This window comes from Mixophyes fleayi, chromosome 1 (assembly GCF_038048845.1).
Source record: "Mixophyes fleayi isolate aMixFle1 chromosome 1, aMixFle1.hap1, whole genome shotgun sequence".
Taxonomy (NCBI): domain Eukaryota; kingdom Metazoa; phylum Chordata; class Amphibia; order Anura; family Limnodynastidae; genus Mixophyes; species Mixophyes fleayi.
The window spans coordinates 432,574,730-432,597,834 of NC_134402.1; the positions used below are offsets into that span (position 1 = coordinate 432,574,730).

General features: G+C 42.7%; 1 long non-coding RNA gene across 2 annotated transcripts in view; it reads right to left on the minus strand.

The window, feature by feature from the left end:
* Positions 1-2,571: 2,571 nt before the first annotated feature.
* LOC142109692 (uncharacterized) overlaps positions 2,572-23,105 on the minus strand; it is a 160,700-nt gene continuing 140,166 nt past the window's right edge. For both annotated transcript variants that reach the window (XR_012680435.1, XR_012680436.1), the window contains 2 exons: positions 15,571-15,638; positions 2,572-3,395 (listed from right to left, as the gene is read on the minus strand). This is a non-coding gene — a long non-coding RNA (uncharacterized LOC142109692). The remainder of the gene's footprint in view (positions 3,396-15,570; positions 15,639-23,105) is intronic.

A 23,105-nucleotide genomic window follows, 5' to 3' on the forward strand; every position in this document is an offset into this window, starting at 1 on the left:
AAAGAAGGGAGGAGAGGCACAGTGAAAAAAAGGGGGAGAGAGGCACGGAGTGAAAAAGAAGTGGGGGAGAGGCACGGAGTGAAAAAGAAGGGGGAGAGAGGCACAGAGTGATAAAAAAAAGGGGGGGAAAGAGAGGCACAGAGTGATAAAGAAGGGGAGAAAGCAGCATGGAGGGCACAGTGCGAGCATAAGGGGGCACAGTGTAGTTGTGATGAAGGGGCAGATTAATGTGTGTGTAATGGCACAGGGGGCTTGTTGCAATGTAGTGTGTGAGGTAGGTGGTGGCTAATTAATGGGCGCTATTTTGTTTGTAGGGTGATGGTGAGGCAATTTAATAGTGGGGACTATTAATTTAAGATGGGGTGGTTTGGGGGCTATTGAATGTGGGGTTGAGTTTGGGGAGAATGAGGTCTATTTATTAAATGTGACTATGAATTATTTAATGGCAGTGATGGTTGCGGGAAGTAGGTATTGCTGGGGCTGTTTGCAGGAAGGGAAATAGGCTTGGTTATTAAATGTGAATACTATTATTTTAATGTTGGGGCAGGAGGAAGGCCTAATTTTTAATATGTGGGTGGTATTAATTTAACGCCGGGGCTGGCTGTTATTTTCTAAATGTACCCATTTTTTTTCCCAAATAGGGCCCCCAACATTCCAGGATCCAGATAAGCCGCAACAAAAGAAACCTGCAGGTACAGGTGGTGAAAGTGAGAAGAACAGGTAGGAGAGAGCAGCAGAGTGTGTGAAATGTTGTGATTCTAGTGGGGTAATCCCAATTTTTGGTGCCTGTTCAATGGTGTACACAACAATGCAGGTAGGAGGGTGGGCTAGGCATGTCCCATGGGGGAAATAGCTAAGCTCCCAATTGTATGAGCACACCCATCAGCAATTTTTTACATTCTCAACTATAAAGGGGCCTCATGAAGTTGTTGTACCAGGGCCCTAAATTCCTCTTAGCTGGCCCTGACAGTGCCTGGTAAGAAAGATAGAGGGATTTAAACAATCCCTATTTGAATTTTTGCCCATGGAAGTGGAATAAGAAAAAGGAAGAAAGTGTTGAGGGGAGGTGAAAAATTAAGGTTAAAGGGGGGTATGTTTCGGACCTTGCATTAGGGCCTGGAGCACCACTATTATGCCACTACTGGTCATGAACATTGCATTTCATATTTTGACCCAACCATCAAGCTATCTGTGATTTATTTGGCCAAACATGCATATATGCAATAGCCTATATATTCACATTATGGCATCAGTCTGAACATCCACATCACAATGTAAAGCAGCACACACATGTAATTACTTTATCTGTCTTATCACACTAGTGTAATATTTTCCCCTCTTTTTTGGGGGGTTGGAAAACAAACATCTCTTTGCCAGGACTAAGTTAAGTAATATTTTTTAAATATGTAAAAATCTTAGTATACTTACAATGTAAATCTTATCGAGTTTTGGTCAGGCATATGTGTTTTAGGGATGTCATATATGTGTTCATTTTTTATTTTTCCAAATAATTATAACATTAAACAAGCAGAGAGATGACAATTGCAGATCATGTATTCATCTTAAATCTTACATTATTAGTTTTTATAGTATAGGAATTGGTTAGCTGAATTCACACATGTAATATATTTACACTTTTGTTTTTGTTTTTCTTTCATATAGAATGTCTGACAACAATTGTATTATTCATTTTGAACTCACATACAGCAGCATTGAAGGCACAGGGTGAGTTAATTCAAGTCCTGTGTAAGCCTCTTTGGGATGCCTGATAAAGAGGTGAGAAGTCGGTTCAGGATTGCACCTCATGTCAACCTGGAAACTGATGATTGTGCAGTGTGACCTTAAGCCTATGATCAACAGCCATACGGGAATACCACAGCTGACTAAATTTATGCATGTGTTACATTTCTGTGTATCTGGGTCATTCCAGACCACAGAAGCTGTGGCAGCAGGAATGTCATAGACTGAGTTTAGTCATGCACATAAGCAGGTCTTGCAGGCATTCCTGGCGCACCTCAAGCAGTTTATTCATTGAATGAGGAACTCCTGTTATCGATAAAGCAGTAATTTTACAGCATTGCTCATGTTCTGAATATCATAGGAGCAGTGGATGCTACACATGGAGCCCTTGCACCACCAGCATGAAATGAACTGATTTATCATAGCCTAAAATATTATTATTCCATCATTGTACAGGCTATATGTGATGCGTCTCCCCTTATCCGTAGCATCCATAACCTGGGTGTCATGACTCCTTCATGATGAGACAGTCTGTAATTTGGCACAGCTTAACAGAGATGCAAGGCAAACAGTGGTGGTTACTAGGCCAGTGCATCACATCATAACTCTAAAATTTGGTACTTTTTTACCTTTATATGTAATTTTATGCAATAATGCTCCATGTACGGAATCCAAGTATTTTATTTTCCAAAATGCTGGAAATATTTAACATACAGTGCTCAATTTTAGAGTAAATAATAACCTCCTTATTGTGTGCTTCTGACAAAAGCAGCAAAATACAAAAAATATTAAGCATCTGTATGAAGCTAGGATTGAGCCACACACTGGCCGTATGTGAAAAAAAATGTTTATTCCACATGTAGGAGACAGCGCCTACCCTCTTTATTAAAGAACCATGATTTAGACTTACTAACAACTGTTGCTTCTAGAGTTTGAGGACCCTAACCTTCTGTTTATGTGTTTTAGAATTCCAGTGGGAAATTCTGGTGCAATTAGCTATCTCTCTACTGTGAAAAGAGTTTATCTGTGAAGCAGACTGTTCATCTATTTGCACATTTAGCATTTCTGTTTCTCACTCTCCACTGGTGGAACGAAAGGTTGAGAAGATGTTGACTTCAACCATGTTTCCTAATTTTTACCGACTTCCTTTTGGGACAGAAATGCTGTATATGTCCACTCCTTCTTTTGTTGTATGGTAGAGCTGCAGAGTTAAGGTGCATTTACCTGAACTAGTTAGCATGTTGTTTGTAGGGGAATTCTTGTGATCTGCTGTTTACCACAATATGTTTCCTGACTGTGGCTCCTTACTCCTCTTTCACAACCAGCCTCAGAGCAACAATTTGAATACTATTCAGCACATACTTCCATCAGATCGGCCATTGATCGAACATTCGGTCTGCTTAAAGTCAGTTTTTGTTGCCTAGATCGGTCTTTAGGAGCCCTCATCTATGTGCCGACAGTTGTGTGGGACATTATTGCACTGTGTACTATATTTCATAATGTTGCTATACAGAATGCGGTGCATATTGAGGAGGTTGACATTGTGTTGGAGGCACCAGAAAATCCTGGTCTTGAGCCTTCCTCAATGGAAGAAAGCCAGAGTGTGTGAGTCGCTGTTATCCAACACTTCAGTTGTACGTATTACTTCAAATGACCTATTGAGAAAGGAAAATACTTCATTATTGTCCTTCTAATTGTTACAAAAGCATCTAACACCTATCAAAACCATGTAAACCTATATGGTAATACAAAGGATAAGCTTCCTGTCATTGTCTACACACATGGCCAGCGTTCTGAGCTAAAATTATGCTCAATTGTATTGTGCAAAATAACATTTTAATGTATGTTGCAAAATCATCAAAATTTGTGATGGAGTCCATACAGTTTAACCACTGCAACCTAACCTATCTAGTGTTCTGTTTTTAAGGTTTAGTAATTTGCACGGTAAATGCTTTAGATAAGTCAATATTTATGGATAATTTAAAAATGACAGCATACATTTGTAATGCAAGTGTTCAAAATAATATGCTTACATTCATTCTCACTACTCCTATTCTTTTGACACCAAAAGTTACTCTAATTTTAGAGGCAAAGAGGTGCTTAAAAAAAAAATTGCACCTACATTTATAAATGAAATAGCTCAATCTCGGACTTTGACAGACACCCCTCTGGGACTAGAAAATTCTTCTGATAGTTTTGTACTTAACTGTAGAAATCTTGCAGCGACCCTGATAGATCGGCAGCTTTGTCTGTAAAGTTTGAAAAAAATATATATATTTCAATACAAAACAAACAAAACACTTCTAAAATTGTTACAGGAACAGTTTGATAAATATGATTCTTAGACTTTGCTGTGCTTAATATTATTTTTTTATGTATTTATTTTATTAAACGAAAAAAATGGGTTTGACCAGACCAGCCTGTCATATCCAGCATCAGTGGCAACCAAAAAGGAGAGAAAGTATTGTACTCTACCAAAAGTATTTAATAAATGTAAATAAATTGAATGAAAACTGGGGAGTAAGAAAAGGTGTAACCACATTGCGCAAACAAAAATACATTGTCCTTCTGCACGCAACAAATGCATTATTATTAATATTTTAGCTACTTCAAGCTATACCCAATATTGAAATAGGGAATTTTAGTTCCACATATTGCAATACATGTTAGGTTGACCAACTCACAACAAAATATTTCCCTTTTGACCAATCCTACGCTAAATATAAACATGACCTGTCCAGAATCAGGGATCCAAAAAGATTGTCAGTGGGCAAAAGGAAGGCAGCCACATACTGTACTGTAAAGATACTGTACTGTACTGTCCCCACTGCTCCGGCTGTTCGTCCATCTGATCCCTGGTCCGTTTTGCCTGGACCCTCCTGCTCCTGAACGTTGGTCTTCACGAACTACTCCTGGACCCTCCTGCTCCTGAACGTTGGTCTTCACGAACTACTCCTGGACCCTCCTGCTCCTGAACGTTGGTCTTCACGAACTACTCCTGGACCCTCCTGCTTCTGAACGCTGGTCCCCACGAACTGCTCCTGTGAATACCTGGAACTCTCCTGAACTCTCCCGGTACCTGCAGCCCTCACGAACAGTACACTATACACTATAGTTCTTGTATTTCATTTCACCATACCAACTATCCATTTATTTAATTTAATCTATTTTATTTATAATCTATTTATTTTATTTTATTTATTCCACCTCTTATTTTATTTTATTGTTCCCCACTGCACGCGGTCTTAATTGCTTAGATCTTGATTTCATTAATTTCACCATACCACCAATCTATTTAATTTAATCTATTTATTTTATTTACTCCACCTTTATTTTATTGTTCCCCACTGTACATTGTCTACATTGCTTAGATCGTGATTTCATTCTCCTCCACTTTACATTGTTTTATTGCTTTGCCACTGCTCTCCATTTACATTGTCTACATTGGTTACACTGCTTTGTCCCTGCTTCTAATTTGCTCTGTTCCACCTCGGCTCCCTACCGCTGCCCTCCCGGCTGTGCTCCTCCCTCTCACCTCCCCCGCTTCCTCCGGCCGTTCTCTTAATCCCCTACCTCTCATCATGCCGCCTCGCTCCTTTCCTATACCCATCCTCTCCCCCTACCCCCACCAAGGGCCCAAATCTCTCAGTCCCATCTCTCACCCCTTCCCTCGCTCCTTCAACCCTGACAATCTCATTCATATCTCCCATTCTCCATCCCTCCCTTTTTCGTGCGCCCTCTGGAACTCCAGGTCTGTACGTAACAAACTGTCCTCCATTCATGACCTCTTCCTCTCTCACTCTCTTAATCTTCTTGCCTTAACCGAAACCTGGCTCACTTCTTCTGATACTGCCTCCCCTGCCGCTCTCTCCTATGGCGGCCTCTCTTTCACCCACTCCACCAGACCAGACAAGCGGTCAGGTGGGGGAGTGGGCTTCCTCCTATCCCCTAACTGCACTTTCCGGGTCATACCCACTTTACCTTCCCTCTCCTTCTCCTCCTTTGAAGTCCACTCCATTCGGCTCTTCTCCCCCATCCACCTCCGCATCTCCGTCATTTATCGTCCCCCTGGCCCTACCTCTCTTTTTCTTGACAACTTCGCCGCCTGGCTCCCCCACTATCTTTCCTCTGACCTGCCCTCCATTATACTGGGTGACTTTAACATCCCTATTGACAACTGCTCTGACCCAGCCACCATCAAACTTCTCACTCTTTCCTCCTCCCTTGGCCTCACTCAGTGGACCTCCTCCCCTACCCACTGTCTTGGTCACTCCCTCGACCTTGTCTTCTCTCACCTCTGTGATCTCTCTGACTTCTCCAACACGCCCTTCCCACTCTCTGACCACCATCTCCTCTCCCTTACTCTGTCCTCTGCCCCTGCTCCCACCCCGCCTAAAGCCACCCTCACCAGGCGCAACCTTGACGCCATCGACCCCATCTCCTTCTCCTTGATACTCTCCTATCACCCCTTCCCTCTCTGGCCTGCCCTGATCAGGCGTCCTCTCTCTATAACCTATCTCTCGCTACTGCCCTGGACACCGTTGCCCCGGCCTCTTCTATCCGCCGTCATCGCCTTATTCCCCAACCCTGGCACTCCAAACTCACCCGAAACAGGAGCAGCATATACATATAGTTATCCAGGCTATACTTCAAAGTACCTTTATAATAGTCTTTCCTGTAGGGCATACGACAGTTTTAACTCTCTTTTTGTGTGTTGACACTCACGGCAGTGTTTTAGCCAGCTGGCCTGAACACCAGGAGGGAATACTGTTGTCAATAACTCATGTCCTTACTTATATGTACACAATTGTGTGTTACCATTTATGACCATAATACATTGGTACTGTTTGTTGGATACACCCGCTGCCGATGAGAAACAGGAGCAGCATTTACATATAGTTATCCAGGTTTTACTATAAAGTACCTTCATAAAGTCTTTCCTGTAGGGCAAACTACAGTTCTAACTCTCTTTCACTGCAGTGTTTTAGCCAGCTGGCTTGAACACCAGGAGGGAAAGACTGTTGTCATCAACTCATGTCCTTACTTATATGTACACAAACGTGTGTTACCATTTTTATGACCATATGTATCCAGCTCAGCTGGATCTGATCTACTAGATTAGTTTTTTCCACCTCCAATAAATACAAGTTTACCGGCTGGTTTATTTGCTTCACCAATTTTCTGTCTCACTCCTTTTTTATATTTTATTTGTTATTTAATTTTTATTTTTATTTATTTATTTATTTTTCCATCCTCATCCTCTCCTTGGTTTCATTCCCTTCCCCCCCCCCCCCCCCCCCAATTTTTACAGCGCCGGGGAACCTTTGGCATTTGTACTCTAGGGGTTGGGACCAATCCCCTTCTATCTAATCCCCTGGCTGCATCCATTCTCTTTTGGGAAACGCAGAGTATCCACATATATTTATGCTTCAACATTTGCTCACCCGGGTAGAACAACAAGACGTGGGTCAGCGACAACTTCTTCAGTGTTTCCAAACAGAACAGAATAGACTCTATTCAAGTTGCTGCTTCTACACCTCCTCTGGTTATTCCGGCACCCAAACCTCCTGTTCCTGAGATTCCCACTAATTCCAACTCTACTCTCCGGATTCCGTCCCCTTCTAAGTTTGATGGGGATCCCAAAATCAGCAGAGGTTTTCTCAACCAGTGTACGATTCAATTCAAATTACAACCTCAGAACTTTTCTGCCCAGAAGGCTAAATTTGCCTATTTAATATCCTTGCTTTCTGGCCAGGCCTTGGCTTGAGCTTCTCCTCTCTGAGAGCGTGATGATCCTCTCCTTTCTGACAGTGCTGCCTTTATAGCTACATTTCGGAAAATTTTTGATGAACCTGGCTATGTTACTTCTGCAGCATCAAGTATTCTTAGGCTCCATCAGGGGCCACGTTCTGTGGCTCAATATATCATTTCTTTTTGCACTTTGTCATCGGAACTGCGTTGGAATATTGACACCCTGGTGGCTACCTTTTGGCAAGGCCTGTCCGATAAAATCAAGGACGCCCTTGCCTCTCAGGAATTACCAACTACTTTAGATGCTCTAATTTCCCTGTGTAATCGTGTGGATCTTCATGTCCGAGAGAGAGCCGCGGAAAATGTCATCTTGTATATAGGACAACATCTCGCTACTTTTCTCCAACTCCTGAGGAGGAACCAATGCAATTAGGAAGGACAAGCTTGACTGCGGAGGAGTGCGACCGAAGATTTAAAAATAAATTGTGTATATATATTTTCCCGATCCAGGGCATAAGCTTAACAACTGTCCCAAATGCCAAAGCATAATTTATTCTGGAGAGGTCAAATTAGGCAATATTAAATCCTCTCCTTAGTCAACCTTACCTACAGTGTGTTCTTTCCCTATTATATTGTATGGCCCTTCAGGCCCTATTCATTCCTACGCCTTATTGGATTCAGGAGCTGCTGGGAATTTTATTTCTCTTTCTCTCGTGTCTCAAGGTTCATTGGCTACATTCTTCCTAGAGCATCCTGTATCTGTTACTGCTATTGATGGATCCAGTATTCCCAAAGGTCTTATTAAGAGATGCACTCAGCCTATTCTCCTGCAAATAGGAGCTCTACATAAAGAGATGATGTCTTTCCATGTTTTACCATCTTCAACTAGTCCAGTCATCCTGGGGCTGCCCTGGCTCCAATAACATTCACCACAGATGGATTGGACCACTTCTCAAATCTTATCCTGGAGTTCAAACTTTTTTCAAAATTGTTTTTCTCGTGTTCATCCCCTGGGCTCTAGTAGTATTTCGTCAGAAGTCAAATATAATCTCCTTCCAAGTCAATATTTATCATTTCTGGACTTTTTTGACAAAACCAGTTCTGAACACCTTCCTCCTCATCAAGCATGGGATTGTCCTATTGACCTTCAACCTGGCCAAATCCCTCCTCGAGGCCGGGTGTACTCTTTGTCGCTGCCAGACACTCTAGCCATGTCCGAATATGTTCAAGAGAATCTCCGATGTGGATTTAATAGACCTACTTCCTCTCCTGCCGGGGCCGGATTCTTTTTTGTTAAGAAGAAGGATGGGTCTCTCCGACCATGTATTGAATACAGAGGTCTTAACGCCATCACAATTAAGAACCGATACCCCATTCCACTCATTACTGAATTGTTTGACCGTATAAAGGGGGCCAAAATATTCACTAAGTTAGACCTTAGAAGATCTTATAATCTTATTAGAATTAAAGCAGGCGATAAATGGAAAACAGCCTTCACCACCCACGACGGCCACTATGAATACCTGTTGATGCCCTTTGGTTTATGTAATGCCCCTGCGGTGTGTCAGAGCTTCGTTAATGAGATTTTTAGGGACATCCTTTATAGCGATGTTGTTGTATATCTAGATGACATCTTGATTTTCTCCCAAAACATCCAGTCACATTGCCTCCATGTGGCGGAGGTCCTCTCACGACTTTGCAAGAACCAACTCTTTTGTAAACGTAAAAAATGCTTGTTTGAACAATCCCAGATATCATTTCTTGGCTATATAGTCTCTGGCACAGGACTAGAGATGGATCCGGAGAAAGTATGAGCTATAATTGAGTGGCCTCTTCCCTTGGGTTTGAAACAGCGTTCTCTGGGATTCTCCAATTATTATAGACGCTTTATCACAGGGCATTCTACCATTATGGCACCCATTGTGTTCCTCACTCGGAAGGGTGCTAACCCTAAATCCTGGTCTCCGGAGGCTCTAGAAGCCTTTAAGTTCCTTAAAGAAGCATTCTCTTCAGCACCAATTCTTTAACAACCCAATACGTCTCAACCATTTTTTCTCAAAATTGATGCCTCAAGTATTGGAGTAGGTCTGTTCTTTCCCAAAAGTCTCACCTTAATCAGTTTCATCCTTGTGCATTCTTCTCCAGGAAATTTCTACCAGCAGAAAAGAATTACGCTATTGGCGATAAAGAGTTACTTGCCATCAAAATAGCTTTGGAAGAGTGGCGTTATCTATTAGAGGGAGCTAGATATTCTGTCACCATTTGCACAGATCATAAGAATCTTTTGTACTTACAATCTGCTTAATGTCTAAATCCTAGACAAGCTAGATGGTCCCTTTTCTTTTCTCGCTTTGATATTCGGATTACATTAAAACCTGGAGAGAAGAACAAACGTGCTGACACCCTATCTCGGGCTTTCATTTCTGATAGTAAGACTGAAGAGATAACTTTTAGCCCCATCCTGGATCCCAAGTGCCTACTAACATTTGCTCTGACTCCTGTCTGTTTACCACCACCCGGGAAAACTTTTGTTCCAGCTAATCTTCGAAGAAAACTTCTGACATGGTTTCATTCCACCCGCTTTTCTGGTCATACTGGAGTACGTAAAACCACTGAATTGGTTTCTCGAAATTATTGGTGGCCAAAACTCCACCTTGATGTCAAGGACTTTGTTTCCTCATGTGATACTTGTTGTCAACATAAGTCTTCCCGTCAGTCACCTACTGGACAATTAATTCCGGTGCCTATTCCGGATAAACCATGGATTCACCTTAGCATGGACTTTATCACAACCTACCCCCTAGTAAGAGATATAACACCATCTGGGTTGTGATAGATCAGTTTTCTAAGATGGCTCATTTCATTCCACTCATTGGCCTTCCTTCCTCTTCAGTTCTTGCTATGCAGTTCATTAAAGAAATATTCCGGTTGCAGGGTTGCCCCGCTGAAATTGTTTTGGATCGTGGAGTCCAGTTTTTGTCTAAATGGCGAGCATTAAGTAAAGTTCTTGGCATCCAGTTAAATTTTTCATCGTCCTATCACCCTCAGTCTAATGGGCAGACTGAGTGTGTAAATCAAGATTTAGAGACCTTTCTCAGAATGTTTTCTACTGCAATTCAAGATGATTGGGTAGATCTTCTACCTTGGGCTAAGTTCGTACACAACAACGCCCTTCACGAATCAACTTCTGCATCACCCTACTCAATTGTGTATGGGACCCATCCATCCTTTCCTAGGTTTACTTCCTTCCTGCCCACCCAGGTTCCTGCTGTTGATCTCGTTCAACGTAGATTCGTGTCAATCTGGAACCAAGTGAGGAGCTGTCTCAAGAAATCTTCCAAATGCTACAAGTTTGTGCCGGATAGGAAATGTCAGGCTGCACCTGCTTTCAAGATAGGTGACAAAGTATGGCTTTCTACAAAAAATATTTGTTTCAAAACTCCTTGTATGAAGTTTGCTCCCCGCTTTATTGGTCCTTATACCATTTCCAAAGTCATTAATCCAGCATCTGTCAAATTATCGTTACCAGCTGCTCTTCGAATTTCTAATTCTTTTCATGTCTCTTTGTTGAAACCGCTGGTCATCAACCGCTTTTTGTCTACCCATACTTCCTCTATAGTACCCAAGGTTTATCTGGACTGTGTTGCTGTTCCACGGGTTATACCGCTCAAGCTGCACCTGTCTCCGCTGTGTTGCTCCTCCATGGGCTATACCACTCAAGCTGCACCTGACTCTGCTGTGTTGCTGCTCCACAGGCTATACGGGCTATACCGCTCAAGCTGCACCTGTCTCCACTGTGTCACTGCTCCACGGGCTGTACCGCTCAAGCTGCACCTGACTCTGCTGTGTTGCTGTTCCATGGGCTATACCGCTCAAGCTACACCTGACTCTGCTGTGTTACTGCTCCACGGGCTACATTGTTCAAGCTACACCTGTCTCCGCTGTGTTGCTGCTCAACGGGCTATACCGCTCAAGTTACACCAGACTCCTTCAAGTAGCTGCTCCACGGGCTATACCGCTCAAGCTGCACCTGACTCTGCTGTGTTGCTGCTCCACGGGCTATACCGCTCAAGCTGCACCTGTCTCCACTGTGTTGCTGCTCCACGGGCTATACCGCTCAAGCTGCACCTGTCTCCACTGTGTCACTGCTCCACGGGCTACATTGTTCAAGCTATACCTGTCTCCACTGTGTAGCTGCTCCACGGGCTACATTGTTCAAGCTATACCTGTCTCCACTGTGTAGCTGCTCCACGGGCTATACCGCTCAAGTTACACCAGACTCCATTGAGTAGCTGCTCCACGGGCTATTCTGCTCAAGTTGCACCAATCTCCATTATCGTACTGTCTGGATCATCTATTCTGCATCCATCCCTGTGGTCAGGCTGTACTATAGGTTGTATCTCTCAAGCTGCTTGATTTCATCTACCTCTGTTGGCTGAACTGTTCATGCTGCATTTGTCTCTTATGTGTCGCTGTGTTACGGGCTATTCCACTCAGGCTGCACTTATCTTTATTACCCTGCTGGCTGGACTGTTAACTGCACCTTTCTTATCATGCTGTCATACTGTGGTCCCAAATACCTAAGCTGCACTTGTCGCTACCATTCTGCTGCTGGACTATTCATGCCACTACTATTCTTATTATGTCATTATACTGCTCAGCTGTATTTACTCCTGTTACTCTGCTAGTGGAACTGTTCTGTTCAAACCTCTAGTCATCATTAAACCGCTACTTGAATTGTTCATCCTGCATCTGTCTTCACTCTGCTACTTGGTTGTAGAGCTTACACCCCAATTATCTCCAGTGTGTCTGCATACCTCTTACATCTACTCCCCTGGGATCTCGCCTGACACTCCTGGTAGGGACCGCGACCTGCGGACGGACGCCGCTAAGCCCAAATCACCTTGCGGTGATCACTGGTGAATACCAACCATCCGTTAGACTCCGCGCCATGCTGGGAATAGCGCCAAGTTGGGCAGGTCCAAGAGTCCAGTGTACCAAACTGTGACAATGCTTTTTTTTTTTTTTTTTTAAAAACAAAGTAAAAATCTTAAAAAAATTCAACTATACTTTAAAAGTTGATGATGATAAATGGCGCCTCGATTATACCGCTACATCATGATACGCTGAAAGCTGTAAAAGTATCTTCATGCTGATGCATTTACATGTCTATTTTGAGTTGCAAAAATGTTAAGATATGTGCAAAGGGCCAATTTTGCATCATGCATTTTACGTAAGCATTTTGGATACAAATTTGTCAAAATTAAAGGAAATACTAAAATAAGTACAGACACAATTTATCAACAATGATGGATGAGCTCTGTATTTATGGCATATTTGATTCTTAATAATTCATATTTATTAAGGGCAATGTGATCCTCCACTACTAGAATCGCTTCTCAGTTGTCCCCAGGACTTAAGCTCGGGTAGTAGTAGATGTTGATTTACAATTGCCTGGTGGAGTGGACAGAACAAGGTAGAAGGTAGTGATAACATAGATATTATAGTGCTGTATACTGAGAATCAGACTGGCAGTGTTTAATGCATAAAACAGACAGGCTGAGGTCACGGGTAAAAGAAGACAGCAGTTCCTTTAGACAAGCCAGGGGTCAGGGCAGGTAGAGATATGTATGCAGATCTGTTTAAATAAGCCAAGGTCAGTAGTAGGAGAATATAGAGAATCCTTAGAATAATCTGGGTTAAACACAGAAATCAGAACAAGTCAGGATATCAGGCACACTAGATCTAGCAGAAACTATCACCAGCATTGGTATGATGACAAGAAGAGGTATATAAAGGCAGCAGGATAAGACTGCAGTATGATTAGCTGCATGAGTGACACTACCAGACTGGGAGCTGAAGAAATGCTGGTTGCTATTTACATAGCAAGCAACTGAATCACTGAGGCGTTGGCTGCATGAGCAGAGAGGGCAGCAATGTGGTAGTTAAGTAACAGTTCAGAGTGCAGATACAGAACTTAGAACAAACACTGCCGCATAGGAGGGAAATGCTGGTGCTTGATTGGACATGCAGTGTAGACCACCACATGCTAAGATAAATGAGGGCCCACTCCATCACTGGTGAAGTGCTGGTTAAAGATCTGACAGGTGGCGTAGAACATAGGGTTCCTGGATATATGTGAGCGCAATCCACTGTCACTTGACGGGTACAAATCAGATATGCAGCGTAGGCCTCTTAACAATATTGTATATTATCAAATGTATTATTAAAAATGTAATTTTCCTCCTCTACAGATACTCCACATGTTGATGAACCACCTGTCCTAAGAAGTGAAGAAGTTTCCCCAGGCTTACCTGAGGAAATCTATCAGCAGATGGGTATCATTCTGTTTGCCCTAGGCCAGACAATGGAATATATAGACCTATTTATGATTTTATTGTAGTTAGTTTAGCGCTGATCACCTTTTTTCAGTTAAAATTTAAATAATTTATGGTTATTTTATCATCATTTATTTATATAGCGCCACAAATTCCACAGCGCTGTACAGAGAATATGTGTCATTCACATCAGTCCCTGGCCCATTGGAGGGTACAGTCTAATTTCCCTATCACACACTCAGACACACCCACACTCATGAGACCCAATACATACACATTAAGTTGCTAATCATCAAGCTAAAGAAGAGTTTATTCTTTCCTAATGGGGCAGTTGCAGAACATTGGCAGTACACAATACATAGACAATAAGGTGCAAACAGTCAAGGTAAAATGGTGTTTCTTAGCTATAACACATTTTGCAGTACACCTGACATATGCACTATTAATGTGGCATTACTGTATTCATGAACAATATAATGAAAGGAATGGTGTCTATCCTGCGAGCAGTCTTTATTGAGAAATGCAGTATATTCTCCACTCTAGATTCCAAAACAGCCATGCTTTACACTAGACGCACCCCTGTGTATGTTTGATGTACGCCTGACGAACTCCTTGTGAGTATACTAGTGTTGTACAGCTGGACCAGGCCTTAGGTTAGGCACTTGCCTAGGGCGCCAGGCTCTGGAGGGCGCCACAGAACTGGAAATTAATTTTAAAACTGTGCGGCGACCGCTGACCATACCTGTCACGGCCACCGCACAGCATTCAGATGCATGGGGAGGGGGGGGAAGAGGCTATTGCTCACCACCGCCGCCTCTCTGCTCCGTCTTCTCCTCTCCACTCACTAGTGTCAGTGAGTGGAGGGGAGGAGACGGAGCAGAGAGGCGGCGGTGGTGAGACAAGGTAAGAAAAGATGGGGTGAGGGGGGAGGAGGGAGGTGGGAGGAGGGCGCCGATTTTTGCGGGGGGGGGGGGGAGAGGGCGCCAATTTTGCCTAGGGCGCCATGGACCCTAGCACCGGCCCTGAGCTGGACGCATCTGGAGACTGAACATATGCATGTGAAATATGCTTTTTTCTTTACAGGGGCCTTTTTCCTGCGTAGGTTGTGAGCGCCTATGCATCCAGCTCTACATAAGCCCCACAATGATAATCACAACATTACAGGTAAGATTTAGGCTAACCCCCCATTCTGAACACATATAAAAGCAAGTTTTTTTCGCTGGCTTTTTCCTATAATACCAGAACACTACTTCACTCAGGGGAGGGCTGGCAAATTTTCACCTGGGAGGCAAAACTCGACTCAGCAGCCTATTATCAACATTTTAATGGGAAAAAAAATGACGGTGGCCCAGTAACCCAGCCCAAGGTAGCCCACTATGGGACCGACCCGGGGGGGCAGATGCCCCCCAGCCCAGCCTGCCTATGACTTCACTCCTCTTAAACAAATACTTAATAGTCTAAAGTCTATCTATTAACCAAAGTCCCATGTTTTAACTTAGAAAAATATTTGCCAATACAATGGGAAATTTACAAGGAAAAAGCTAACTCCTCCCAAAACTAATACGTTAGTAGAATTCTCCTTTTACAGTAATGAAAGTTAGGGTCATGTCAAACAAGAGTTTCACAACTCTGCATTCTTCCACTTAGAAAAACACAGCTTTCTGCTGTCCAAGTACAGACACAGGCTGCTCAGTTAGAACCCTACCACATTATAGTACTTGTTTCCTTTCCAGTTACATACCTTAAGCTCATCAAAAACTGACACAGACACTTGCATGGATGCATATTGACCACAGCCTTATTGATTTCCTAAATGGAGAACGCAGTTAGCATCACATGTTAATAACCATAAATAACAATATGACTCTGCAATTAAATAACATTAACTCCAACTTACATAACCACTTTATAACATACTCTTACTTAACTTTTCTTCTTTCACTACTAACTGCCCCAAATGTGTGGAGGCCCCAGAGATCTGTCTTTAACCACTATCATAATTATCTGCTCGAGAAGTAAACCACAACAGCACCATCATCCCCTTGGGATCTTGCCCTTGAATGAACCTCTTCTGTAACAATTACACCCCTGGGACCTTACCTTTGGGGGTACCTTTTCTATACCACCTGGTTCAACTTACCAATGAAGAGGTACCCAACATAAACCAACAGCAAGCTGACTTTAACCTTCCAAAACTGTTTAGATAGCCACCCACCACTCACTTTCTCCACTCGTTCATGGATCCCCGAATATCATATGTCTAACTTTAGTTCCATCAGATGCACCCCCATCACTGTTAAAAATACATTCTTGACCATTTTCCAGCTGAATGTGCCTGACCACCACGCCCCTGTTATGCGTCACAAATTTCCCCATCAGCCTGTTAATTTTTATCTTGGTCTGACCCAAAAATTTATGAGATCTGTTCTGCCACCAGCATCTCCTTGCCATCATTTCTGACCATACCTCTATAGTGCATACTTGCCAGTTTTGCATACTTGCCCTCCGAAAGATCCCGGAGGAGGGATGTGGTGGGAGGACAGAAGGGTGAGGGGTGCAGTGACCCTACCCCTGCAAATAAATTGTCATTTTGTTGCGGGGTAGGAACCAAAATGATACGATTCACCATGAATCACGTCATTGAGGCTCCTGGCGGCCAGGATGAGGGAGAATTGCCTGATCCTCCAGGAGTCGTAAAGACCTACCTGGAATTCGGGAGTCTCGCGGACATTCTGGGGGAGTGGACAAATATGTTATAGTTCTGCACTATAGTGCGCCTTGTAGTGCTACCCGATAGTAAGGATGGATGTGTATTTTCATTGGGGTTTGGGAACAGGTTAAAGGAGGACCTGCTAGAGTATAAGGAAATTTAGATCATGTACAAAGCAAAACAACAGTCAAAATAGGAGCATTCTACCATAAGTTGGTATTTGCATTGTGCTCAGTGACATAGAACAGTTTCTAAACAGTTTTCAATCAGAAATATAGTACATGTAAGGAGAACTCTGCAATGAAGAAAGAAATTAAACCACTAATTTACTGAACTGTCATATTGCTGCTTATCAATAATACATGGCTAGGGGGTTCTGAAAATCAATTTGAAAACCCCTGTTCTTTTAGTCAGATGTCGATGAGTTTCCTGTTAATAAAGACAGGATTTAAAGGCTGCAATATGTATAGTATAAGTGCGACCTATTTCTGTTTGTGCCCTTTCTATTGTTACCTGCAGGCTGAATCTTCCAGTAGGCGGCACAATGTTAGTGATTACATCACTGTAATCACTATCAACGCCGCAGTATAAGAGATAAAGTTCCACATTCCAGGATTCACGCATCTTCATTGCATCATAAGATCAGTCTCACAAATGAAACAGTGTTTATTTTCTTTTGTGGATCATAAATGCTTTACTTAGAAGTCACTCTGTGCCCTTTCAGTAGTTGTTTGGTTTGAATCAGTAGGCAGCACATTGATTTCAATTACAATCATTAGTTTTTAAGGCACCACAAAAATCTGCAAGTACAGCATATTACAAAGACATAGAGAACCAACAGGCAAAATGCTGGACATTTAAGAAGCGTAATACAATACAAAAGACATAATAGTCAAGGCATAAAAGAACAAGCAAGAGGCAAAATACAACGATGCAGAGGTGGACATTAGCAAGCAGTCAAGAAGGCAGCAGGAGGGTGGGTCCTGCTCATCTAGTGTCGAGGGTTGATTGCAAGACAAAAGTGGGATGACATGGAATGATAATGCTGTCATAGGGAGATTGGGCCAGCAAAGGTGGAACTAAGATGAGAACTATTAAGCTTTTATGAACAAGTGGGTTTTAAGGAGAGTTTAAAACATTGGAGGCTGCTGGATAGTCTGATTGGACATGGCAGTGTATTCTATAGGTGTGGAGCAGCATGGGAGAAGTTTTGGAGGTAGAAGTATGATGTGGTCATCAGTGGAGGGGGTTAGGTGCTCAAATGAATAAAGATTGGAATTGATTGAGGTGGGAGTAATGCATTTATAGACAAGTCGCACAAGTAATTTGGAGGCCAATGGGAGGAGAGAAACTGAGCGGTAGTTATAGAGGCTGGTTCAAGAGAATGTTTTTTGAGGGTGTGTGAGACAAGTGTGTGTTTAAAGGATGAGAATATTCCAGTGGTGAAAGAAAGTTGAAGAGCAGGGCTGGTTGCTGGTAGGCATTGGGAGAGAGTAAGCGGAGACAGTGAAAGGGGTTGGGGTCAATAGGGCGGGGAAGATGACAGAGGAGCATGGACCTCGTCCCCTGAGACATCATAATCATTTATTTGTAAGGCTCCACAAAACTCTGCAGCGCTGGATGTGATTCAAAGGTTAAAGAAGGCCCTGCTTGTGAGAGCTGACCATCTAGAGGCAGGACGGAAAGAACGAATGATGTGTTGGGAAGAGGGGAATGGGTGATCATCATTTATCTATATAGTGCCACCATATTACACAGGGCTTTACAGAGATTATTTAATTATTCACACCAGTCCCTGCCCCAGTGGAGCTAGCAATCTATGTTCTGTAGCACACACACAGTTTGTCAGCAACTATTACCCTACAAAACTGTTTTTGGACTGTGGAAGGAAACCCATGCCAACACAAGGAGACACAAGGAGACCATACAAACTCCAAACAGATATTGTTGTGGTTGGAATTTAACCTATGGTCCAGCATTGTAAGGCAGTAATGCTAACCATTGTGCCACCATGTAATCACAATGGATTCCTCTGTTTCCTACCTTCACGATCAGACTAGCCATTAAGGTCACTTGAAAAGCGAGGACCCTCCAGCAGCAACAAACCTAACTTGGCTCCTACAGCAGCCTCAATAAATGGAAAATATGGGAAAGGTGATTCATAGATGTCAAAAAAATCCTTAAGCAAATATTGCCATGTTGCAAATTAATATTTCAATATTAAAAATATATGACTTTCATGTCAACATTGGGCCATTAAAGGTGAATGTATTGGTGCACTCTGTATATTCCAGCCTGCCCTTGATTATCCTTATAAATATATCTATATACTGCAGCAAACCTAATACTCTACTATTAAGAGACAGCAGTCATGAAACGCGTTAGTGGATCTATCAAGACCTGCTTCCTTTCCAAATCATTAGCATATATATTTACTTGAATAATGTAGTCTGTTTGCATATCTCTACATGCTTCCCACCTTATCCAGTCGTATTAGTGAGCCAGTGACAAGTATGGTAAGTGGCCAATGAGCCTTTCAGTTGTATTGATCCATATGGCGATTAATAAAGAGAACTATAGATAAGGTTCTCTCTACAGGACAACTTCAGTCCCAACAGGTCATATTTTAAGGATTTCCTTAAATGTTCACAGATGAAGTAATCAATTTGACAGGTACAATGATGCTCAAAATCTCTTGGAGTTACTATACCTGGAATAAATTTGAGTGTGTGGACTACCTTCCAACATCATCCATTTCCAACTTAGGCTTCACTTTGCACAAACCATACCATGCCTCAAGTTGTCCTAATCACCCCATCTCAAATTAGGTCATTATCCTTTTGTGACCGCCACAAAAAATTAGGACTGTTGGGAGGTATGTATTTTACTAATGATCTGTTCCATTTTTTTTCCACCATTTTGTTCCACCGATTTTTCATTTGAAATAAACTTAGCTGAATCAAAGAATTTGTCACACTCCGGTCCCGCAAACGGGTTCCTGTCTCGTTACATGCATCTCAATGATCTGGAAACTGGCATGTTCTAGCGTCAGGCTCACACCATTCATTTATCTACTGTCAGATCTGCGCAGGTGCAAGGTCTGTTGCACTTCAGGACCTCCTCCCTCGTTCTCATTGGCGAAGTGTTATTGGAGCACTATTTAAACCTCTTGGATTCACCTGTCTGATGCCTGTTCTTCAAGCTCACTTCCTGCAGCCTGTGGTTCTGGTTGCTGTTCTCCTTGTGGATTGCGTGTACTTCAGTCTGCTCTCAGTTCGTGGCCTGTATTCAACTATCGCTGCTCCAGTATCTCTATTTCCATCTCCAGAGTACTTCATCGTGACAGCCTCAGTTCTCTCATCGCTACCTCTCAGAGCCGCTACTACTTCTGTGACTCCTCAGCTGTTGTCCCGAGTTACCTCCGCTACTTCAGTCTGCTCTCAGCTCGTGGCCTGTGTTGAACTATCGCTACTCCAGTATCTCTATTACCATCTCCTGAGTACACCATTGTGACAGCCTCGGTACTCTCACCGCTACCTGGCAGAGCAGCTACTACTCCAGTGACTCATTAGCTGTTGTCTACTATTCTTCTATGTTGCTTTTTCCTCAGTGACCATCAACATATATTACCACTGTTCCTGTGTCTCTACCACTTACCTGCTGGTACCAGTGTTACATCCTGCATCACCTGGCTCCTCCACATCGTTCTGTTGTTCACTCAATCACGGGACCATGACCTGCAGGTTCGGTGCCGCTAAGAACATACTTCCTTGCGGGGTACCTGGTGAAAACCACCTGCCTGTTAGACTCCGCGCCCGTGGGTGGGCCTAGCTATGTTCAGCAGAGCCTAGGGATCTATTTCCATTATTGCCAATTGTGAGAGGATTAACGGGAAAATAAGGAAATTTGAGTGAAGAAGAGAGCAAACAAATCATAAAGTGATATTTATTAACAATGTTTAACGCTGTAAAGAGCAGTATCTTGCAACAACCAATCATCAAATAGCTTCCATCTGTCTGTGTTGGCAAATAAACAAAATAATATTTATTTTGTGGCTGCGGGGCAATAACCCTTTTTATTTTAAAAATATCCCTATTATTTTTCACCCCAGTGCTTCTGTTAATGCCATCCTGAGATGGCATTAAGGGTACAGGTATGGTATAATAACTACCCAGATTCTTCATAAATAGGGTCCCGCATACAAATTCATGCCTAACACCAGCTGAATTATCTCTCTTCATATATAGGGCGAATTGGAAATAAAACTTTTTTGCCAGCAATAGGGATTTTCGTCTTAGGATAAATCAGCCCATTAATCTTTTATGTTTAGATGTAATTTTTGTATCAGTAAGAAGAGTTTGTATTGTGATTGTGATACTTTGTGTTTTGTCTATGATGGATTGATAGAAGGAAAGCAGGTGCGATATTTCCACATAAATCACACCTCTTTTTCACAGGTGCTTTTCTTTGTGCAGGTGTGTACGTGAAGCTATTACATCTTGTTTTCGAGCAGTGTTAGACTAGTTCTGTCCACATGAACTCAGAGAATAGCCAGTTCCCACCAGCTCATGTCCTGCTCTATCTATAAATCCTCAGTGTGAGCAGATTAATCTGGTGATTATGGTTATAAAGTGACATAGGACAATGACATGACCTCTCTAAAATGTATCTTTATGAATTGCTGAAGTACACAATAGAGACAGGAAATTACTCTTGAGCAAACTAAATTCCTGTTCTTTGTTTCAGTAACACAAATTAAAGTTCTTCACTGAAAGATATCCAAGGGGAATTAGTCTTATACATGGTTTGGAGATTCTATATTAGAGTGACAAATTATTAAGCAACATTTCTGCTGATTGAATTTAGTGTAGAAAAAAGTGAAATTCATTTTCTAACACTCAGGCTAGCCTGTATTTCTTAAGATACCTGGGGTTAAATGAATCAAGGTGCCATTTTGCAAATCTAGCGATTTTCTCAGGAGAGTTGAAACTCGCAGATGTATGAAGCTTAGATTTCATGTAAAATTGCCAGAGATGTGTTTCTGTCAAAATCGCTATTTTCAAAATCGATAGAGATCAAAGTCCAGACTGTTTGCCATTCTAGCTATACAAGTCTCAAATGTATGAAGCTGCGATTAAGCAAACTCTCCTGAGTTTGCTGTAAAAATAACCAGATACAACTCGCTGCTTGCTAGCAGCATGATTAGCAAACACATTACTGTTACACTGTTCTGCCTATACAGCCGGAGGTCCGGCAGCTGTCAAATGTGTAAAAATAGATAAAAGTTAAAAAAAAAAAAAAAAAAGTGTGGGGTCCCCCCACCCGGCCACTATTAACCCTAGTGCTGCCAACATACTGCTGGTTACGTAAAGATCAGGGAAAAAATGTGCCTGGGGTCCCTCCGATTTTCACATAGCCAGCACTAGTCAAACAAGCTGGGGTGGGTGGCACTATAGCAGGGGCACACGCGGCAGGGGTCCCCCTGCCATAATGACAAACCAACCCCAGGCTGTTCAGCGCTGGGCTGGATTCCATAGGGAGTGGGGTCCAGTTCAAGACTGGACTTTGGAATTACAAATTTGGTTGGGACATGGTTTTCAAGCTTTTTTGGAATAAAAACTGCTGACGAAAGAAGAAGAATTCTGATTGGTATTTTGTTTTCTCATTTCTAATAAATAGATATGGTATTCATGAGGGTGTGTATTGTTTTTATTGGGGGTTTTTATTATTTTTATTACATTTTAAATTTACAGTTTAAAACAGGGTGTGGTGGTTTTTTTACCTTTTTTTTTGTGGAAATACAGGTCTCAGCCAGCCCTGGGTGTTAGGGCATGTTGGCATTTGTGGTTCTCCAAGTGCCAGCATGCTCTGGCTGCCATGGGTATGCTGGTGCTTGTAGTTATACAAGCATCAGCATGCCCACACTGTTTATGGCAGCCCTGGCTGGCAGGGACTTGTAGTTCCACAAAACAAAATGGCGTCTGTTTATATTTTTACATTAACTCTCGCTGTTATTACCCTACACCCACCGTCCAGGGGTGTAGGAAGAGCCCTAGTGCTTTCAGCACTGGGCTGGCTGTCCCTAGAGGGGGGGCACGCTAGTTTTTTTTCGGTGGACCCCACTCCCTAGGGATTCCGGCCCTTTGATGAACAGCCTGGGGTTGGTTTGTCATTATGGCAGGGGGACCCCTGCCGCGTGTATCCCTGCTATAGTGCCACCCATACCGGCTTGTTTGCCTAGTGCTGGTTATGTGAAAATTGGGAGGACCCCAGGCCTTGGTGTCCAATGGGAGCCACTAAAGTAGAATAGCCTTGGATGTACTGCCTACAGTAATTGGTGAAGCCCAGGAAACATTGAATGACCTTGAGATGGGAGAGGCCATTCCATGATGGCATGGACTTTCTCGAGGTCCATTTGCAGTCCGGCACCAGACATGATATAACCCAGGAAAGAGGTTTGAGTGGTTTCAAACAAGCATTTCTCGAGTTCTTAGAATAGCCAATTAAAATGAAATGTGGACAGAACCTCGGCAACATGACGACGGTGAAAGGGAAGGTCTCGTTCA